Genomic DNA, 22,953 nt, shown 5'->3' with positions numbered 1-22,953 from the left:
TTTCATCAGGAAAATCCCCTCCATTCGCTCGTCACAATTTAATGAGGATATATTGAAAAATCTAAAAGTTTAAACTTTCATACGTGCGCGATTCTCCATCCGCTTACAATGTATGTCGTCTGGCGTCGCTGGGTCTTTGAAGCTCGGCGCTCGGCAAAAGTTATTCGAAGATTTATTCGAAGCCTTCGAATAAAAGATACAGATAAAAGATGAAAAAATTATTCGAAGTTCGAATAAATCCGCTTCGAATAAAAAAAATTATCTTTATTCATCGGATAAATTCTCGTCGAATAAAATTATTTATCCGATACTCGTCGAATAAAGATACTTTTCTTATTCGAACCTTCGAATAACGAATAAAGATAGAGTATCTTTTATTCGAATCGTTATTTAAATAATTTTTTATCGAAATAATGCCCAACTCTGCTTTTGACCATCTTATCCGGATTAGTCTTAAAAATCAACAAAAAAAAAAAAATGATGTAAAAAATATAGAACATATTTTAGTATACGCCATTAAACCCGATCTTTAAAAAAGATGTCTAGTCCAAATTTCGCATATCTTTTTTAGTTTAAAAGTTGTAGCAAAATGTGCGCCTCGCCGAACCGGGAATCGATTGCGGCTCAGGCGCTCGAAACTTCGGTAACGTGAATTCGGCGGAACGCGTCGAACAGTCGAGCTGGCATCTCACACGGACAGAATAGAGGTACGCTTGTGTGTAGCGCGTGCGTAGTAGAAGCAACGTAAGGAGACGTACTGTTGCCTTCGTCGTTTATTTTCTCACTACAAACGTGAAAGAAAATAATGCAACTACGTTCTCAGTCAGTAGTGAAATAGATTGACATCTTGCAAAAAAGATCAACTACATAATTATTGATTTATTAATTCTTAACTCTTTCGAATTTTACAACTAATATTAATTGATATTTTGGATGATTCTTTAAAGCTAAAGTTTATGTTTTTTAAATGAAATATACATGAAAATATATAGTAAATTTCAATTTAATTTCTTTTTCAAGTTCAGTTACAAAATATATTCAAAATGGTTGCGTATTAATAGTGTTAAAAAATTGTAGAAATGCGAATAATAATTATACGTATGGAGAATTGTTATTTACGTTCAAGGTTTATGAAAATTGTATTTCTATAATTTGGAAACGTAGTATCTATATTTATTAATATTGTATTGATAAAGATAATTGTAGATATATAACATAATGACATCAAATAAAAAAATATAATTTGAACCTATAATCATAAAATCAGATATGTACATAACTCGTCAATCATTTGTATTTGACCAGATTTGATCATTTTTGTGGATCTAGTTCCAACATTTATCGTTCGTCAGCGTAGAGGGCGTAAGAAAACCAGTTGTTTACATGTGAGACACGAAACCCCATATGGTGATTGGTCTACTCCTATACCTCGTCTGTGGTTATACATATTATAGCTTTAAAAGAAATTAATGTATTAAAATTAAAAATTAAGAATTAAATTAATTAAATCATTAATGTGTGCATTAATATTTACGCGTATTATTGTGTTATATCCTTAAGGGCATGCGCACGGTTGGCGCGGGATTTGAATGTCATTTGTTTATAACGACCGCATGCAGAAAAATGAAAATCGCTACGGTCATTCGCTATCGTGCATTCGATAAAGACGATCGAAAAGCGAATTTTTTCCAGTTCGGATTCGTAGGCAACAATTGGGGCAATGGAACTGGTAAGTTTCAGTCTCCTGTATCATATAATTAATCTAAAATATTGTATATATTATCGGTATATCATTATATAATTTTTCATATGTTTTTCAGATTCGAGACCGTCGACCAGAGAGAACGATCCAGAAACCGGCGAGGTATAAGACCACCTCGTCGGATGAGGGGCCTCGGCGACGGAAACGCCTCATTCCATTGCCTAGTGCCGGTGACTCCGATGAGGAGCTCCGGCGAATTCTAGAAGCCGATTCGCCGGAAAATCATGGATCGACATCATTGCTTAACAATCCTCCTCCTATACCACCATCAACCTCCTCGCCGATAGATTTGTCCTCTTCCTCCTCATCCTATCTACCACCACGTCCTATACCACCACAGACCACCATGTTTCCATGCACCCCCCCCCCCCCGCAACAATCACCACATCCCAATACGAGCAATTGATGTAACAATACGAGCAACTGATGAAAAAGTTCGACCGCATAGAGAAGAAAATGGATCAGCATGTAATTTAAGAAATTGAAATTACAGTAATGACAGTATGACAGTATTACAGTATGACTTTTTTGCTCATATTGGAGGGTATAATCTAAAAGACGCACTCAGTGCCTCTTACCCTCATACACATGGTTTGGTACGGACAGTTGCCAACCATTATTGTGTCCCACGAAAATTGTGCGGGCCCTTTTCGGTAAGAATTATTTATTGCTTAATACATTAACATTAATATGACCGTGTAAAGAATCTTTGTTAAATAATGTTGCAGATGCAGTTTGTGAAAGCACAGCTTTCTCAAGGCCCACTCGCCTCGAATTTCAAGATTCGATGCGAGTGGTCCTGAGAGCTCGCGAGGAAAGGGTCCGGCACAAGAAGCCGTTGGGCAGTGCGGCCAGATACATTAATCCCTGGGAGCAGGCGGAGGGATGGTAACCGGGGGCGCAAGTGGAGGGAGGAGTTTTAGTGGGTAAACCCTCGCTGACACATCGCCCCTCTGAAACGAGGGCGATCGCTAGGGGAGTCCCACCCTTTCTCGGGGTTGGAATGGCCCCGAGAAGTTGTGCGTAAAGCATTTAACCTCCACTTAAAATAACAAAAATAAAAGAAAATCACCAAACAGCACTTATCAGTGATCCAAACAGCACATTTTACTGCTAATTTTAAATTATATTAAATCATATTTTAAATTAAATGTGCTTTTTAAATTAAATTATATATTTTAAATTATATTAAATTATATTACAATTATACTAATTGTAAGAGTTTAAAAATAAATTCAATTGAAATAAAAAATTAATACACATTAAAAATATTCCGTCATCCCTTTCCATATCCTTCTTTCAATCTTCTTCGAATTCACTTCCTCTCGCACGCACACTCTTCACGCTCTTCTCTCTCTCTCTCTCTCTCTCTCTCTCTCTCTCTCTCTCTCTCTCTCTCTCGCACACTCGTTATTAAGTAATATTAAGTAAATCTTTCACGGTGCTAACGGCCCTCGCAGAGATGGGCATTATTTGGGATAAAAAATTATTTAAATAAAAATTCGAATAAAAGATACTTTATCTTTATTTGTTATTTGAAGGTTCGAATAAAAAAAAAGCATCTTTATTGGACGAGTGTCGAATAAATAATTTTATTAGATGAGAATTTATCCGACGAATAAAAATACTTTTTTATATTCGAAGGTTCAAATTAAATTTTCATTTTTTATCTGTACTGTTATTCGGAGGCTACGACTAATTCTTCCGAATTTCGAATAATTTTCGTCAGCTTGAATAAGCGGCTTCGAGCCCCGTCGGCCCAGGCCCAGAAGCTCGTGCCACCTCGGTCGCCCAGCGGTGCAATAAACGGCAGCCGCGCGATCCGAGGCGAGAGCAGGTATATCGGTGTGAAACTACTACTAATCAAATTACAAAACTTCTTTATTTTTCATTATTTTTTTATAGCACTTCCATCAACCTATTTGTGGAGTTTTTCTGATTAAAATGACACTAAACACGATATAATTTGATCTGTATTGCTATTCAAACGCTTCGAATAATTTTCTTCGAATAATCTTTGCCAGCTATAAGCTGTTAAAATTTTTGTACAATTTGATTGTGTGGAGTTATTTGCCACTTACTTTAAAAATTAGCTTATCTTATTTAAATTGAAATGTAGGGAATTTAATATTATATTTTTCTAGAATTGTCTAGACATCATGATTGCCCATGCTCAGACATCATGTCTGGATCTGTTTTACGATCGAGTGAGACACTGTCATTTTTTAGTTATTTATTGGCATGCTTGGCCCTAAGAATTCGTTACGGGCTTGGGTACGGGTCTAGAAGCGGGAAGACAGACCAGCCGTACTCCACTCAATGACAATTCACACATTGCAGGCAGGCACTCAGGAGAAAGGCGATACAAGTTTCGGGGAAAGATTCTTGAACAAGGGATCTTTGTGCAGTATCCTGCGAGGCTTACGTGAGAAAATGAATTCACGGAGTCAGTAGGCGTTGCACAATTTACGTAAGGTTAATGATAGTTCAGTAAGTTAAATAACACGATATTAAGCAAGCCATATAGAAGTTAATATTAACATCACTCTCCAAAAAATTATTATAATGTACCATATTTATATACCTTCTATGTGTATGTAACTCCGTAAGGAATTAAAAATGCCGGAAATATTGTCTTTTAAGTTTTTCACGTGAAACGTGCATTATTTCAAATATTAATACAAATAAAGGTTACGCACATACTTGCCGAATATACCTAATGTAGTTATTAAAAAAATCAAATATATTAAAAATCACGTTATAAGTTACAAATGAAATACTATTATTACCATTATCTATTTCAAAAAGAACACAGAGTTGAATCTTGGGTATTGCGATAACTCGCTCGCCCGAACTTGCCCGATTCTTTCCGAACGCGCTCGATGAAGTCGGGTCATGGGCCGTCCGAAAGGCTCGGACCGCTCGACGTGTCCCGATTCGAGTGCCCGATTCACGAGCCGGCACGCACATCCCTACTGTGTCACATCTGGAGTTTTATGGCATGCTAACAATCGACATTGAGTTGCAAATCAGACCGTACAAGCAAACGCATTCGCAACTTCCAGAGGCCTGATTCCAAGGGTAAAAGGAGAGGCCACGACCTTCGGGTCACCGATTCTGTTGAAATTTTGCACACTTATAGATCTCGTTCTCCTGTTCACGAATATATACCATTATAGGGGCAGATACCCAATAGTTTTCGAGACATTGACGATTAAAGTTTCATTATTTCTTATATAATGCCGTATTTTTCCTAGATTACAAGAATCGGTGTGGCACGACGGTAGCGTACCAAGTTTTCAGCCGAACGACCAGGATTCAAATCTTGCCGACTAATGCATTTTTTTTTATTATGTTTTATCATTGTCTACTTATATTATTAATTTCAATCGATTAAATTTCACGCATAAAATTGCATTTTGAATTATAAATAACATGTATTTATTTACTAACAACAGAATTATTTACTATTATTATATATTATTATTTATATATCAAATATATATATTAAATTTTAAGAAGTCTTTATAAATATCCTGTGTTCATTTTCCGGTTTCCGAACAAGTTACTGTTACGTTTGTGTGATGTGACATAAGTTCATCTACCTTTACTTGAACCAGTGCGGTCTTTTCTCCCTTTTATGTATCGTAATTTCGAACGTTGATTGATACTGACGTCCTGCCTGATCCATGTTGATTATATAATTTAAATGGAATTGCTAGGTGATATATTTTACTACTTTCCGATAATTTTCGGCGGCCTGCTATGTTTTATCAAAATGAAATCGGTACTTATCATTATATTGAAATTTAATCGATTTAAATTGATAATATAAATATACAATGATAAAACATAATAAAATTTTTAAAAAATGCGTTAGTCGTCAGGATTTGAACACTGGAACATATTTACTATATCTGTATTTCTATCGATATCTGCATTCCTATGTAATAAATGATTTTTTGCTTTTCCATCAATGATATTATTTCTTAACTTATTCAGTGATATTACTTATTAGAAGATCAATGATATTACTACTTAACTTACACCGGATTATATCCCGCTTTGTATTAAACAATTTTTGGATATTATTCCGAAAGGCACCGATGGCCGATCGAGATGAAACTTGGTGGGTATGTAAAACTCAACATTCTGAACAACTTTTTCCTATACATGTAACCGCGGCTCGGCCATAGTTTCGGAGATATTCCTATACGTGCACGTCCGAGGCGTGCGTATCACGTTTCTAGCGGAAAAAACATAAACAGATCATTGTGTCGATTCCGTCCCCTCAACGGCCTAACCCCAACAAACTTGAATTATACCACCGGCTGTACTTCCGAAAAGCACCGGGGAAACACAATACGCACGCCTCGGACGTACACGTATAGGCAAAATTCAATGTAGTAGTAGCTGCAGTTTTCCGCGAATATCTCCGAAACTATGGCTGAGCCGCGGTTACATGTATAGGAAAAAGTTATTCAGAATGTTGAGTTTTACATACTCACCAAGTTTCATCTCGATCGGCCACAGGTGCCTTTTGGAAGGACAGCCCACCTGTTATCTAAACATTCTTTTAAAGTCCTTTTTTACAGTCGCAGAGGAAGAAACGCTCTGTATTTTGGAATTCAAGTAATTGTAGACACTTGTATGATTCTGTTATATATACTACTTTGACAAAATTAGAAAATAAAAATTATGTGGCGTGTGTAATACCGTACAAAGCAGTTTCAGGACACAAATGTGTTCAGGAACTGTTACAGAAATATGTAAGATCACCCTGTCGATGATGTATCGAATGCGGTTTATGACACGAGCGACTGGAATCCACCTCTTTTGAGGAGTTTCGTGCACACTGCATGTTTAGCCTTCCTTTAATTAGTTTAGGAGACAGGTCTCTGGAAGTTGTGGATGCATTCGCTTGTACGGTCTGGCTTGCGACTCAATAGCGATTGTTAGCGTACCATAAAACTCCAGATGGGACACAGAACACAGGTAGGTGTTCTGGGCGCTAAGTCACAAACGCACTAAAGTACTGCATTGTGGAAACTATTTTGTTCTTTCAATGATCGTCGCAAAAAATTGTTCTTCCTTGAATATGGATGGTACTATGGTATCGAGTTGTAAATTAGTGTTAAACAGAGCTGCAATGCAGCCCATAAAAAATTAGTAGAACGGTGAAATAAAGAGTAAACTAGAATGTTTTCGAGTAAAATTATTTAAAAATAGTTCTAATATATTTTTAAAGTCATCTGGTAAAAATCTTATGGTGTTGAGGTGGAAAAAATATTCATTCATGAAAGAAAAATTTTTTTAATTAATAATAACAGTAGCTAAATATATGAAAAAATTTAAGATAGTGTTGATGACAATAGCTCATTATTAAATTGCAGGGATATGGTTCGAAATGTCGGTTCGGATGAATATCCCTCGTAGTTTTAACACTGTTGAGTGTATGATACATTTGCTTGGTAATATGCATGTGTGGCGACATCTGTGCATAGCAAATGAAGTGAGCAACTGCGTGAAGTGATCAACAAGAATGTGAAGACGTACTGTAGCGTAAGGTGTCACCAAGCAAACATGTGAACAGTTCTCAGCCTAAACATATATTTTATATTAAACACTATATACAAATACAATGTGTTTTTCTCTCTCCTAAACTAACATGGTAGCAGAGCGTGGTTAGTTAAACAAAAAGGAAAAAAAAAGGTGAAATTGTGACGCAAATTGTTTTTTGGTTGAAAAGAAAAATGTCGTATGTAAAAGTGGACGATATGATAATACCAATATTTGATGGGTTTGAATACCCAAGCCGGAAGAAGAGAATTTGGAAGTTTATGGAATTTAAACAATGTAAAGATGCAGCTACGAGAGAGAAAACGGCCGCTGGCAAAGAAGATGAATGGAAACACAAAGATGCAAAAGCAATGAATTATATATACAGCTTGATAACAAACAAGCAGCTAGAGTATGTTGAAGATCTAGAATCCGCTTACAAAGTATTGAACAACAACTTCACCACAAATAATACGTCGAAATAATTTAGAAAGGATCAAATTGAAAGACTTTGAAGAAGTGACGTCATTTTTCGACGAATTCGAGAAGGCATGTAATGAGTTAAAATCGGCTGGAGGTACAATAAACGAAGAGGAAAAATTAAGATATATGCTGAGAGCCCTACCGTCGTCGTACAGTCACATAGGTGACTTGATAGATGTGGTACCGGAAAAAGAAAGAACTGTCGAATACCTAATGTCAAAAATAAAATTAAAATCTATAGAAGAAACAAGTAACAGCGGACAGCAAGCATCGAGTGTTTTTTCAACAAGCATGCGTGGAAGATGCTACACGTGCGGAGAAGCTGGGCACATTCAAGCATCATGCCCACGCCGAACGATGCAATATAGCCGCGGACAAGGCAATTTTCGAGGTCGAAGACCAAACAGAAGAAACTTTCAAAGAAGCAATGGAAGTAATTTTCAACATGGCGGAAACTATGGCGGAAGTTACACACGCGGCAGAGGCAGAGGTCGAGGAGCAGCAAAATCTTCATGGCTGGGCCATCAAGACAGGAACAACGAACAACATATACAAGGAAATGTATTTATTACTGAGGTAAACGAGTCGCAAATAAAGAGTGAGGTTAGTTCAGTTTCCGAGGGATTTCATTTCAGTGGGAAAGTCGAGAGAGGCTGAGAGTCTAAACTCCCCTTAATTTGCACTTAGAAAGTGGGGCCCTGTGCCCCAAGGATCTGGCCACGGAGTGGGGAAGGCGAGGGTGCCTTCTGGTATGAGGACTGTGAGGAACCACGCAGCACTTACCCCAGAACCTTGGTAGTTATAGAATCTCCTGACTCCTTACAAGATTTCTAATATCGTTAACATCAGAAGTGGGATACGTGTGAACGAGTTGTTCACTTAATACTACGCGCGCACACTGATTTTAACCGGTACGCGAAGAATCCTTAAATAGTATTCGCGTAAAATACGACTATCGAATACCTTTTTTTTTTTTTTTAAACGGGTATTTGTCTCTATTTCATTTTCTAAAATTACAGAATCACCTAAAAATTACAATGTCTGTCGTAGTTAAAACTATTTCGCTTAGTCAAAATTGTTTGTAAATCTAATACAGTATAATAGTGCTTAGTATAATATTGTTCGCGGCGATTTTGTAATGTCGATCGTATCATCGCGAAGGAAGACGATAATCGCGTCATGTAGATATATATGCGAGTCTAGCGAGCGATTCACGGTGGTCGCGATTGACAAGCAGGCGTTGTTGTGGAAACGGTCAAAAACAAAGAAAGAGTGTGTTGAGAAAAAAGGTTGAATTTATTTGTCAGAAGGAGAGAGTCGACTCGGGTCCTTCATGCGATAGTTCGTAATTGAAAATTGAGTTGCTTTTTTGGTTTGAATGCTCACGCGAGTGATGCCGGGTAATAGGAGATTTGGTTTCGCACTCGGTTCGGCAATACTTGAATCCTCCCAGGCCGGCTCACAGATCCAAGGGCATTGGCAGCTTTGAAGCTCCTTTCCAGTGAATCCCGAAGCTGGGACGGATTGCAAGGCTAGCCGTAGTGCTGCCGGCAGAGGAGTGCCCTATGGGCCAGCCGGCAATTGTGCAGAGTTCCAGTGGAACTCTGCTGTGGATCACTACGCGCAGAGACTTGAGTATTAACGGTAAGAGAGCTCTCTTAGTTTTAGACTAAAATGTCCTTTAGCATGTAAATTGCTTGAAACGCCGATTTTCTAACCTCGTTATCTATATTTAAACACTATTTGATACTGGGCTTTCGTACGGCGAAATTCTTGTAGTTGCTTAATAGAATAAATTTATTGCATCTTGCTTTGGCTTTTCCTCGTAATCCGTCGAGGTTTTTATGCCGAAGCAAGAATTTGTTCAACCGGGAAATTGTGTATTTCATTCTAGTATAAGTTCGAACATTGTTTAATCTGAACTTCTATGAATCCTGTCTTTTAAATGATTGAAAAACATTTTGGTGCTCCGGGTGAGGAACAATGTTCGAGTTTATCGGGATTGTATGGTTATATTCACTGGATACTTTCAATCGATTGTGAAGTCGAGTGTGTTTGAGGAGTCATTGCAAGAGTCGTTAATTATATACGATATTAGTTGGCTGTCTTCATTTCGATGATTCAATGTTCACGTTGCGATGCATATTCAAGTGACATTTCTTTTTTTTCGATCGGCGATTTGTTTTCAGTTTTCGTGTTTTGTTCAAATATCATTGACGATACGAATTTCTTTTGGTCGAGTTTATTTTTTGCTTAGTCGTGTTAAGAGAAGATAAGAGTTTTGGTTGCATTTGACAACAAAGTTTTCTTTTGCAACGGCTCCTACGTCGTTACGAAAGCTCATTGCGCTACAGAATTCTCGCTCAGCGGAAATTGAATTGACCAGTAGTCGATTGCGAGAGAGATCTCGCGATAGTTTGAATTCAAACATTATTTCATCACGAGTCAATTCACTGACTGAGATTTGGAGCAAGGCGCGTGCCACACATGAAGAAATTGTCGTCCGAGAGGATGCCCTGAACGATGTCTACATCACGGAAAATGTGTTTGCTCGTCTACAAGCAACATACGAGGACGCGCTTGATTTTCTTCTCACCACAAGGTCAGAATTAGACAGCAGTTCAAGTAATACCGGAACTTCAAATACCGCTTCTGTAATCAATGATGATACACGCCCCGCGAAGTTACCAAAATTAGATTTACCGACATTTGCGGGTCGTTACGAGGATTGGGAGAATTTTTGCGATCTGTTTACTACCCTAGTTCATAATGCGCCGCGTTTATCTGACGCCACGAAATTGCAATATCTTAAAAGTTGTTTGAAAGATTCTGCCGCGGATCTTGTGAAGGATGTTACCACTACCAACGCGAATTATGCGACGACTTGGCGGGCTTTGAAGGCGCGTTTTCATAATCCTAGATTAATAGTTTACAGTCATTTGCGAGCGTTAATGAATCTTTCTCATATGAAAAGGGAGTCTGCGGGTGAAATGCGTTTGCTTGCGGACGAATCTCAGCGTATTGTGCGTGCGTTATCGAATTTGAAAATGCCAGTTGATCATTGGGATGTTTGGTTAGTGTATATAGTAGCTTCACGTCTGGATCCCGATTCGCGAAAGGCTTGGGAAACAGAGTTAAGTAAGAAGGATCGTCAGGTAATTTTAAATTATGATGGGAACTCGACCGAGGAGGATGCTCTCGGTAGATTTCCAAGGTTTTCCGATTTAACTGAGTTTTTAGAGAATCGTGCACAGACACTCTGTATGCTCACTTCTGAACAGGGTGATAATGTCAAGAAAGCAATTTTATCTAAACCAATATCAGGATCTCGAAAGGTATTTCATGCGTCTACGTCGTTTTCAACAGACGGTAAATTTAAATGTGTGATATGTTCTGGTCCCCATCGCATTTTTAAGTGCAATAAATTCAAAGCAAAGAATGTTTCTGAACGTCGCGCTGAAGTACTTCGCTTGCGGCTTTGTTTTAATTGTCTCGGTGCTCATAGAGTTGCTAATTGCTCTTTTTCTACTAGATGTTCGAGCTGTAAGGGAAGGCATCATTCTTTGCTCCATTCTGACAAAGTTTTCACCAGCTTTACTAAGAATTCAATTCCGGAATCGAAATCAAGCAATTCGGACGAGTCTAAGACTGGAGTTTCAGCAAAGGTCTCGAGTGTACATGTGCATACTGCGAATGTGATATCTCGTAAGCGTTCAGTTTTATTAGCGACTGCTCAGATAATGCTGATAGGGCCACAAGGTTCACGGACACGTGTTCGAGCTTTGCTTGATCAAGGTTCGGAGGCTTCGTTTGTTTCCAGTTTTATCACGAATCTTTTAGGATTAGAGAAACGTCGCGTCAATATGTCGTTGGCCGGGCTCGGAGCCAGTTCAGCAGGAACAGCTAAGGCTGCAACGCAGCTAATATTTCAGTCTGTTGTCGATCCGTCAACTAAGTTTGAAGTCAATGCCTTTGTTTTGTCAAAATTAACGTCGCAGCTTCCAACACGTAGGTTAATGGAGATCGATATTGGAATGTTTGCTGATTTATCTTTGGCAGATCCATTGTTCTATGTTCCTGATTCTGTAGATATTATTTTAGGCGCAGATGTTTACGGACAGCTATTGAAGTCAGGGTTGAAAAGATTTTCTGATTCATCTTTAGTTGCCCAAGATACAGCGTTAGGCTGGATAATTTCCGGTACAGTGTCCGCGGATATTTCACGGCGGGCGGAAACTTCTGAGCATCTTCAGGCGTATCACAGTGTTTGGGAAGACGACTTAGATATATCGTTACAACGTTTTTGGATCCTCGAAGAGTTACCACCAATAATTGCGACTCTTGATTCTAAAGATGATGCTTGCGAAAGATTGTTTAGGGATACACACTTTCGAGATACCAATGGACGTTATGTTGTACGTCTGCCTTTCAATTCAGATCCTCCAGAAGTCGGAGTCGAGACTCGATTTATGGCTTTGAAATGTTTAGCTTCAATTCATCGACGTTTTGATCGTGATCCTGACTTAGCAATCGCTTATCGGAAGTTTATGAGCGTTTATGAGGATCTTGGTCACATGGAACGCGTCTCGTTTAATGAAATTAACAACTCGAAGGCGTGGTATTTTCCGCATCATGCGGTGGTGCGATCAAAGATCCGGGTTGTTTTTGACGCATCTCGGAAGAATAAAGGAGGACGTTGTCCAAACGATTTCCTTATGAAAGGCCCTGCTCTTCAACGCGATTTATGTCTAATTTTATTGAATTGGCGTCGATACCAGTTCGTATTCACGACCGATGTTGTTAAGATGTTTCGTCAGATTTATGTTGCGTCGGAACAGAGAGATTTTCAACGAATCGTATGGTCTCCTAGTCATTCGGATCCCCCTGTTGATTATCGTCTCACAACAGTGACTTATGGCACAGCATGTGCTCCTTACCTTGCGATTCGCACACTTCAGCAAGTAGCAATCGATGAGGGTGCTCGATTTCCACTCGGTGCTGCTTGCCTAAATTCTAATACGTATGTAGACGATATATTTGCCGGAGCAGATGATCTCTCTGATGCGTTGAAAACGCGTCAAGAACTAGTCGATATGTTACGTACAGCAGGAATTGAACTCGACAAGTGGGCCGCGAATCATAATGATTTGTTGCCTACGAAATCTTCGCAATATGAGAACATTGACCAAAAAAGCATCGCAGATGACGAATTAGTGAAAGCTCTAGGTATTCGTTGGAATCCAACGTCTGATGAATTCAGTTTTGTCGCTGTAAATTTCGAAGAGCTGGTTAAAGCAATGACGAAACGAACTGTTTTATCAAACATCGCGCGTTTATTTGATCCTTTGGGGTGGCTCGCGCCGATAACGGTTACAGCTAAAATTTTAATGCAAGATCTTTGGATTGTAAAATGCGATTGGGACGAGACGTTACCTATAGACCTTCGAGAACGATGGCTCCAGTATTGCAGTTCGCTTTCTGAGCTATCGAAGTTAACCATTAACCGATGGTTAGGTGCATCTTTAAATTCACATGCACAGATTCACGGATTTTCTGACGCTTCATCGCGGGCTTTCGCTGCAGTTGTCTATATTCGAATGATTGACGATAACAATCGCGTACATGTTTCTTTGTTAACTGCAAAATGCAAGGTATCACCTGTCAAAACTGTGAGCATACCGAATCTTGAGTTGTGCGGGGCAGTGTTGCTCGTAAAACTTTTGCGTTATGTAAAAGGTTTGGAATTTTTGCAAGGTTTCCCAATGTTTGCGTGGACCGATAGTCAAATTGTTTTGACTTGGCTTCGAAAACATCCGTGTAGCTGGAAGACCTTTGTTGCGAATCGGGTATCCTATATCCAGACTGAATTACCTAATGTTATTTGGGCACATGTACCGACTCGTGAGAATCCGGCAGATTTGGCGACACGAGGTTGTAAACCCTCTAATTTGATCAATTGTAATTTATGGTGGAACGGGCCTGATTGGTTAGTGAAGACTGACGAGCATTGGCCCAAGATGGCATCGTCTCCTCAAGTATTACATGTTGATCAAATTGTGAGCGAATCAGAACTTTTCTGTAGATTTTCCTCCTTTTCTCTGTTAATTCGTGTTGTAGCATATTGTTTACGTCCATTCAATGTTCTTAAGAGACGCAAAAGTAGTTTAACTCCATTGCCTGTTTATCTCACAGCCATAGAATTGAACGAGGCCCGAAATGTTGTGTTTAGATTAGCTCAAAATCACGCATTTGCATCAGAAATTGAACTCTTATCACATGGGAAGCCGTTACCTAAACGCAACGGTTTATGTAGTTTAAATCCGATGTATGATGAGACGGATCGTTTATTACGGGTAGGAGGTCGTATTGGAAATTCAAGTTTACCTCACGAAAAGAAACATCCGCTGATTTTGCCGCGAGATTCGACACTTAGTCGCTTATTAGTACGGTACGCGCATCGGAAATGTTTTCACGGGGGACCAACACTTACTTCTAATATTGTGATGCAATATGCGTGGATTTTGGGTCGAAATCGTTTAGTTAAGACTGCGATCAGGAACTGTATAGTTTGTCAACGCCACAAACCACGTCTAGCTCATCAGATGATGGGTAATTTGCCTGTCTCACGAGTGACTCCGGCTCGACCATTTTCGACGTCAGGTCTAGATTATGCCGGTCCCTTTCAAATTAAAAGCTCTAAGGGTCGAGGGCACAAATCTTATAAGGGATATATAGTGCTCTTTATCTGTTTTGCGTCGCGAGCGATACATCTTGAAGCGGTTAGCGATCTTACAACTAAGATTTTTCTCGCCGCTTATAAACGTTTTGCGAGTAGACGCGGAATTTGTACGAATCTTTTTTCTGACAATGCAACTACTTTTCAAGCTGCTGATAAAGAGTTGCGAAGTATGTTTAAATCAGGTTCTGAATTTTATAAAAGCGTTGCTGCGTCTCTTGCGAATGATGGAACATCTTGGACATTTATTCCAGCGAATTCTCCTCATTACGGAGGTTTGTGGGAGGCTGGAGTAAGATCTGTGAAGTATCATCTCAAGCGTGTCCTCGGTGATAGAATATTAACTTTCGAAGAGTTTTCTACAGTGCTCGCCGAAATAGAATTGTGTCTAAACTCACGTCCAATATGTCCTTTAAATTCTGATATTGACGATTTACGGGTTTTGACACCTGCACATTTTTTGATCGGCGAAATTCCTGGTTTAATTCCTGATAAAGATTATTCCAATGTACCGGAAAACTGTTTAGAACGTTTTCATCTGCTTCAAGCCATTCGAAATGATTTTTGGAAGCGGTGGTCATCAGAATATATACAACATTTGCAAGAGCGTTCAAAATGGCGAGGTCAAACTAAGAATTTTGCAATTGGACAATTAGTTTTATTACGCGATGATCGTTATCCGCCTTCGAAATGGCCTTTGGGACGTGTGATAGAGGTTCATCCCGGTTCAGACGGGTTAGTTAGAGTCGTCACCGTTAAAACGGCTACGTCAAATTTGCGACGACATATCGCACGCCTGTGTCCTCTTTTTATTCAACACAGTTCCGAAAAGTCGAACGAATCGACTTGTGGGGACAAAGACAGTTGAGCTAGTTATAATTTGTATTGCGTACGTCATTTTAATTTGATTATTGTATTAAAATTATATACCATGTAGAATAAAACTGTAGTTCGTTGAAACAAACCGAGTTGATCGATGTTCTCAAATTATGGTGTGTAGTTCGTCTGATGACGAAGGCGGGCGGAGTGTTCGCGGCGATTTTGTAATGTCGATCGTATCATCGCGAAGGAAGACGATAATCGCGTCATGTAGATATATATGCGAGTCTAGCGAGCGATTCACGGTGGTCGCGATTGACAAGCAGGCGTTGTTGTGGAAACGGTCAAAAACAAAGAAAGAGTGTGTTGAGAAAAAAGGTTGAATTTATTTGTCAGAAGGAGAGAGTCGACTCGGGTCCTTCATGCGATAGTTCGTAATTGAAAATTGAGTTGCTTTTTTGGTTTGAATGCTCACGCGAGTGATGCCGGGTAATAGGAGATTTGGTTTCGCACTCGGTTCGGCAATACTTGAATCCTCCCAGGCCGGCTCACAGATCCAAGGGCATTGGCAGCTTTGAAGCTCCTTTCCAGTGAATCCCGAAGCTGGGACGGATTGCAAGGCTAGCCGTAGTGCTGCCGGCAGAGGAGTGCCCTATGGGCCAGCCGGCAATTGTGCAGAGTTCCAGTGGAACTCTGCTGTGGATCACTACGCGCAGAGACTTGAGTATTAACGGTAAGAGAGCTCTCTTAGTTTTAGACTAAAATGTCCTTTAGCATGTAAATTGCTTGAAACGCCGATTTTCTAACCTCGTTATCTATATTTAAACACTATTTGATACTGGGCTTTCGTACGGCGAAATTCTTGTAGTTGCTTAATAGAATAAATTTATTGCATCTTGCTTTGGCTTTTCCTCGTAATCCGTCGAGGTTTTTATGCCGAAGCAAGAATTTGTTCAACCGGGAAATTGTGTATTTCATTCTAGTATAAGTTCGAACATTGTTTAATCTGAACTTCTATGAATCCTGTCTTTTAAATGATTGAAAAACAAATATAGTATAGTATAGTATACGAAATGCAATAAATTCAAATTCAAATTCAAAAACACTAAAATAAACTAACTTCTTATTTAACTTTTAACGTATCTTATCTTATTTTATTCGCTACTGTAAATAATTTTCTAGCCTCTATGTATATATATATATATATTTCTATAAATGTTCTTATTTTCTAGTCTTAAACGCTACCTTATTTTTAATTGATTTTTTTTGGTTTTTTCGCTCTTAGCCTAATTTAACCTATCATTAAAACGGCTGCGCGTGGTCTAAACGTGTCAAGGTGTCGATACCTTCTCTTACTCTAATTTTTTATTCTTAACTGTATGTTACTTCTTTTATTTTACACGATATACAAAATCTGCTTTGGCGAAATGCCAGCCCTGCTCTCTGGCTTTCCAAAGAGCCCCCACACGGTTTTATCGTACCCGGCGTTTTCTTAGGTGTTTTCGCGATTATGGTTCCGTACGAAAATTGACCTATCGGGCCGAAATTCGGTATACGCCTATTTCGGAGGGTGGCGAGTCTTTCGGGGTCGGATTGGAGAAGTATTCTCTCCCCTGAAAAACTTTTTCGATTTTGCCCCCTCCTTTCCGAGCTGTGGGAAAAATTACCTCGAATTTTGAGATTTTCAAAAAGCTGACCCGGTAGTCGGTTAGGGCTCGGCTAGAGCTTTACAACGAGCCGTCGCACGCCTAGATCGGATAAAGTCTAAGTTTTTCTTATATACCGGGTGTCCCATAAATTTTCGACTGAAAAAATCTTCTGGGTAGGCTATCCTCTTGGGGGGGGGGGGGGGTATCTCGGGGTTGGCGACTGGTCTCCGAAGAAATTTCGGAGGTACACGATTTTCGCCTCCGGCCCCCCGTTCTCGAGATAACGACCCTAACACCTACAGGGTTTTACGAGAAAACTTCCTATAGGGCGATTGCTTCTTATGTCTATCCCTATCCGTAGCTGCACTAATAGATGTGGGTTAGTTATATAAAAACCGCTAGTTCTCTCTTGTGTTCAAGGTCAAATGATCTCTTTTCCTACTTTTCTCTACTCTTTCCTATTTTTAGGCACTAAACCCTTTCTCCTACCTTATTTTTATGAGATACGACCGACCCCTCGCGGTGTGGTCCCTCTTCCTGGTCCGTGTGTATCGGTTTATCTGGTGGTACTTCTCTATTTCGAAATTTTTTCCCTAAATTCCTCACTTTAAGTCCTTTTTTCTCACTTTCAGTTAATGCACTTCTGTTCTCAATGTGTCCCTCACTCCGACCATTAATTTTAATTATACTAATAATTTTTTCTTTTTACAGGTTTTTCACCGGCACTCTCCGTTCCTTGATTTACTGGAAGGAAGGGGTTTTCGTGTCGAGTAATCTCCGCACGCACAATAATCTCCGCACGCACAAGCCCGTCTTGTTTTATTAATTAGTAACTAATTTATTATTTTCTCTCTTTTTTTTCTAGATGTTCCGGACCGTGGTATTTCATCGATTCGTGCGACCGAGTGGGTTTTCCACGAGGAAAAAACCGTACCGTACGAATTCCCGATAACAAGTAAGTACCTTAATTAATTAATTAATTAATTTTAATTTACTTTACACTGTGTCTCGATCCACTTTGTTCAGTTTAATAACCGAATTCACGTGATTTGAACCCGGAGATTCGGAACTAGTCCCCCGGGGGAGATTTGCTCTTATTTTCCTCGAAATCGCGCGAATTAATTATCTTATTTGTAATTCTTCTTTTAATTAATGCTTGAAACTCACTTCGAGTTTAACTTCTTTGTTTCTTTCGCGGCTATAGACTCAAAAATCTGCTGTTAAGCTCCGATTACCGTGGCGGTTCACTTTGCTCTGCACGACTATCGAATACCTGCTAAAGCGTATTCAAAAATTGGAGGAAGAACGCGTCGCGAGTGAAGTAAGTGTGATAAGTCGACCTCTGCAACATCCGATAGAAGCCATACCGACATTCAGTGGTGAAGAACTTGGTGAAAGTGCGGACACGTGGTGTGATATGGTGGAAGAAATTACGAAGGACCTCACATCGACGCAACGATTGTGTAGTGCAACGCACGCGTTAACGGGTTCGGCCAAAGAATGGTACCGTACGTGGCGGGGAAACCCACGAACATGGACGATTTTTCACCAAGATTTGTGCTCGATTTATACTACGGAAGACCGTCTTGGTCAATTATTACGACGTGCGGTGCTCTATACCAGCGACGATGCCGACGATAAATATTTCATACAGACGAAAATTTCGTTTACACCGATGGAACTAGTGCGGCTTGTAATCGCGAGTGTTATGAACTCCACTACTCGGCAATCACTGACGAACGCACGATACTAAACGAATAGTTACGAATAGCCCTTTATATTAAGCGACGCCGGCACCCGAAGGATCAGGATCATCGTAAAAATCCTTCGAAACGTCCTTACAGTACCGCTCGTCCAGGAAAGCGATGTTTTGTTTGTGATTCGATGGACCATGTGCAAAGTGATTGTCCTAAAAGACAAAAAATTGCGGCAGGCAGTTCTCGACCACCATCGAAGCGTACTGCTACCTGCACCTATTGTACGAAACGCGCACATGAGGAAGATTGGTCCCATGGAAATCACCGACACAGATTTTTCCGACATGGTTTTCACCGACAACATTTCACCGACTCCAGATTTGACCGACAATAGCTTTGGCCGACAACGTCTTTAACCGACAACGATTTTGATCGACATCGAATTTGACCGACAACGTATTTGACCGACAACAACTTGAGACGACCACAGTAATAACCAACAGTAACATTGTTTGACAACAACGTTAGCCAACTGCGTATCTCTTCTACAAACATTACCTCAGTTAGCGTATTTTCGAGATCCGAGTCGCATCGTACGTATTCGTTAGAACTACAATTCTTATTGCGAAATAATTATATTTTTACATAAACGTAAAAGTGTTAGTGCACTGAATAGTTAAAGAAGAAAATGTCAGCATCATCTGTAGAAGCTACAAATTCTGCAAAAAGTAATAACTCTGTTATTGCAGAAATTATATTATCAAGTAAACGAAAGGTAAAGATTTGTATAGACGGTTTTATGTTCAACAAAAATAGGAACAGAAATGACTTATACTATTGGTCGTGTGAAAGAAGAGGAAGAAATGGCAATGGTTGTGATTGTACAGCTACAGCCAATACAGTATATTCTAATAATGAACACATTGTCCGAAAGCATGATACACTAAAGCATAATCATGCTCCTGAGGTATAACGTTGCGATATATTAAAATATTGCAATAAAATGAAAAAAATGGCAAGTGATACTAATGAAAAGCCTAGCGTTATTATTAGAAATTTAAAATGAGAAGTAAATAAGGATACCCGAGCATATCTTCCGAGTGACAAGAATTTAAATGAACAAATACGCTATGTACGAAGAAAATTAAAAATTCGTGAACCACAAAATATATCAGAATTGTATTTGCCAGAAGAATTATCAAAAACCCTAAATGGAGAGCAATTTGGAAAAGTTGTAAAAGATGGTTCACACTGCATTATACTATTCACTACGCGGGAAAATTTAAAAATATTATCTAAGAGTAAATGCTGGCCAATGGACGGGACCTTTAAAAAAATTCCAAAAGTTATGAAGCAATTATATTCCATTCATGCAAGTATTACACATGAAGATAGTGAGAATAGTGTCGTAGTTCCACTGATATATGCATTATTGTCTTCGAAGCGGCAAAGCAATTACATACTCCTGCTACGGATAATTAATTCTACAGCTGAAGAATTCGGAATTTCATTAAATCCTGAACACATTTTAATTGACTTCGAAATTGCGGCAATGAACGCAATTAAATTAATCTTCCCTGCTGCCAAATTAAAAGGCTGTTTTTTTCATCTGTGCCAATCCGTGTATCGTAAGATACAAAAGAATGGTTTGGTACAGCGATATGGTAGAGATGAATCATTTAGTTCCGTAATAAGACAAATTCCATCTCTAGCATTTTTAGAACCGAGAGAAATTTCGAATGCTTTCAACGAATTAAAATTGCTGCTTCCACCTGAATGCAATAATATAATCAAATGGTTTGATAAATATTATGTAAACGGCACAGTTCAGCAAAGCGCACATAAAAATAATAATCTAATTGTGTGTCTTCCACAATTTTCACCGGAAATGTGGTCGGTATACGGTAACAATGTATTAAATTTTCCTCGAACGCAGAATAATATTGAAGCGCTGCACCGGCGATGGCAATGTTTGGTAGAAAGAGATTACGGCTTATTTACTATTATAAATAGTATCCAAAAAGAGCAACATACTGTTGAAATCATTCTGGAAAAACACGCACTCGGTCAACAACCAGAAAAGAAAAAGAAGAAGGATAGACTTGCAGAGGAACGTATTCAACAAATACTCAGAAATCGTACACATTACACCACCATAAATTTTTTGCAGGCATTAGCACATAATATTAGATTATAATAAATTTAATGTAATTAATGTTTTTGTTACACAATTCATCGAATGTACTTAAAATCTTTGCTATATTGATTTAGGCAAGTTATTAACAACGGGAATATTATTCTCCTTGCAACTATTATTTTTATCGCACAATTAATTGAAGGAAGCTTAAATTTTTGTTATTTATTATGTTAATATTTTCGTTGTCATACATGTTTTTGTTGTTATACAGTCCATCAAATGTATTTGAAATTTCTATTATATTCATTATTAGTTCCATGGACTTCCTTTTCGCTATTTTGAGAATAATATATTGTATTTAATACTTTAAGAACATATCTATTATATACAAATACATTCTGTACCTGCTGGCTCAAGGAACGGGCCCAACGATTCAATACAGGTCAATCTCCGACCGAAAATACATCGAAAACAACCTACAGGACCCAAAAGGGAAAACCCTGAGACTAGTTGTTCGAAATTTTTCAATCGATTCAGGTGCAACATGTTCGCTCATAAAAGAATCTATTGCAAAACGAGCTAATTGCAAAATCGAACCAACCACGGTAACTCTACGAGGATTGCAAGACGCTGTGTCCGTGGCCAAGGGAGCGACAACCACGTTAGTGCAGACCGAAGATGTTTCATTGGAAATGGACCTTCTAGTTGTGGCGGACTCGTACATCCCATACGATGTGATAATCGGCAAAAATATTATATCCCAAGGAGGCTTGCAGATGTTGATCAAGGAGGACGGGACTTCAAGGCTCGTACGCTACCCGTCGAAGCTACCACACGAACCGACGAGCGAGATGCAAAATCTCGCCTGCAAGGAATGATCTATTTTGCAATTTCCAACCGCTGAAATAATCAGCGGTCCCGCACACTATCTCATAGTGTGCGGCCCGACGACATCGCGTCAGGAAGCACCAGCGATTCCAATGATTCGCGAGCTACGGAATGATCCATTTTGCAATTTCCAGCCGCTGAAATAACCAGCGGTTCCGCACACTATCTCATAGTGTGCGGCCCGGCGACATCGCGTCAGGAAGCTCCAGCGATTATAATGATTCGCGAGCTAAGAAATGATCCATTTTGCAATTTCCAGCCGCTGAAATAATCATGGGTTCCGCACACTATCTCACAGTGTGCGGCCCGATGACATCGCGTCAGGAAGCTCCAGCGATTCCGATGATTCGCGAGCTAAGTAATGATCCATTTTGCAATTTCCAACAGCTGAAATAATCAGCGGTTCCGCACGCTATCTCACAGTGTGCGGCCCGATGACATCGCGTCAGGAAGCTCCAGCGATTCCAATGATTTGCGAGCTACGGTATAATCCATTTTCCAATTTCCAACCGCTGAAATAATCAGCGGTTCCGCACACTATATCACAGTGTGAGGCCCGACAACATCGCGTCAGGAAGCTCCATCGATTCCAATGATTCGCGAGCTACGGAATGATCCATTTTGCAATTTCCAGCCGCTGAAATAACCAGCGGTTCCGCACACTATCTCATAGTGTGCGGCCCGGCGACATCGCGTCAGGAAGCTCCAGCGATTATAATGATTCGCGAGCTAAGAAATGATCCATTTTGCAATTTCGAGACGCTGAAATAATCAGCGGTTCCGCACACTATATCACAGTGTGAGGCCCGACGACATCGCGTCAGGAAGCTCCATCGATTCCAATGATTCGCGAGCTACGGAATGATCCATTTTGCAATTTCCAGCCGCTGAAATAACCAGCGGTTCCGCACACTATCTCATAGTGTGCGGCCCGGCGACATCGCGTCAAGAAGCTCCAGCGATTATAATGATTCGCGAGCTAAGAAATGATCCATTTTGCAATTTCGAGACGCTGAAATAATCAGCGGTTCCGCACACTATATCACAGTGTGAGGCCCGACGACATCGCGTCAGGAAGCTCCATCGATTCCAATGATTCGCGAGCTACGGAATGATCCATTTTGCAATTTCCAGCCGCTGAAATAACCAGCGGTTCCGCACACTATCTCATAGTGTGCGGCCCGGCGACATCGCGTCAAGAAGCTCCAGCGATTATAATGATT

General features: G+C 39.6%; 1 long non-coding RNA gene across 1 annotated transcript in view; it reads right to left on the bottom strand.

Moving 5' to 3' along the window:
* Positions 1–22,558, bottom strand: part of LOC143353118 (uncharacterized) — a 231,828-nt gene extending 209,270 nt beyond the window's left edge. Inside the window, exon 1 of the long non-coding RNA XR_013082079.1 lies at positions 22,492–22,558. This is a non-coding gene — a long non-coding RNA (uncharacterized LOC143353118). The remainder of the gene's footprint in view (positions 1–22,491) is intronic.
* Positions 22,559–22,953: the final 395 nt, after the last annotated feature.

The sequence above is a fragment of the Halictus rubicundus genome, chromosome 4, assembly GCF_050948215.1.
Source record: "Halictus rubicundus isolate RS-2024b chromosome 4, iyHalRubi1_principal, whole genome shotgun sequence".
Classification (NCBI taxonomy): domain Eukaryota; kingdom Metazoa; phylum Arthropoda; class Insecta; order Hymenoptera; family Halictidae; genus Halictus; species Halictus rubicundus.
Note: the sequence above shows the minus strand (reverse complement) of the source record. Positions and strands in the feature narration are given on the sequence as shown.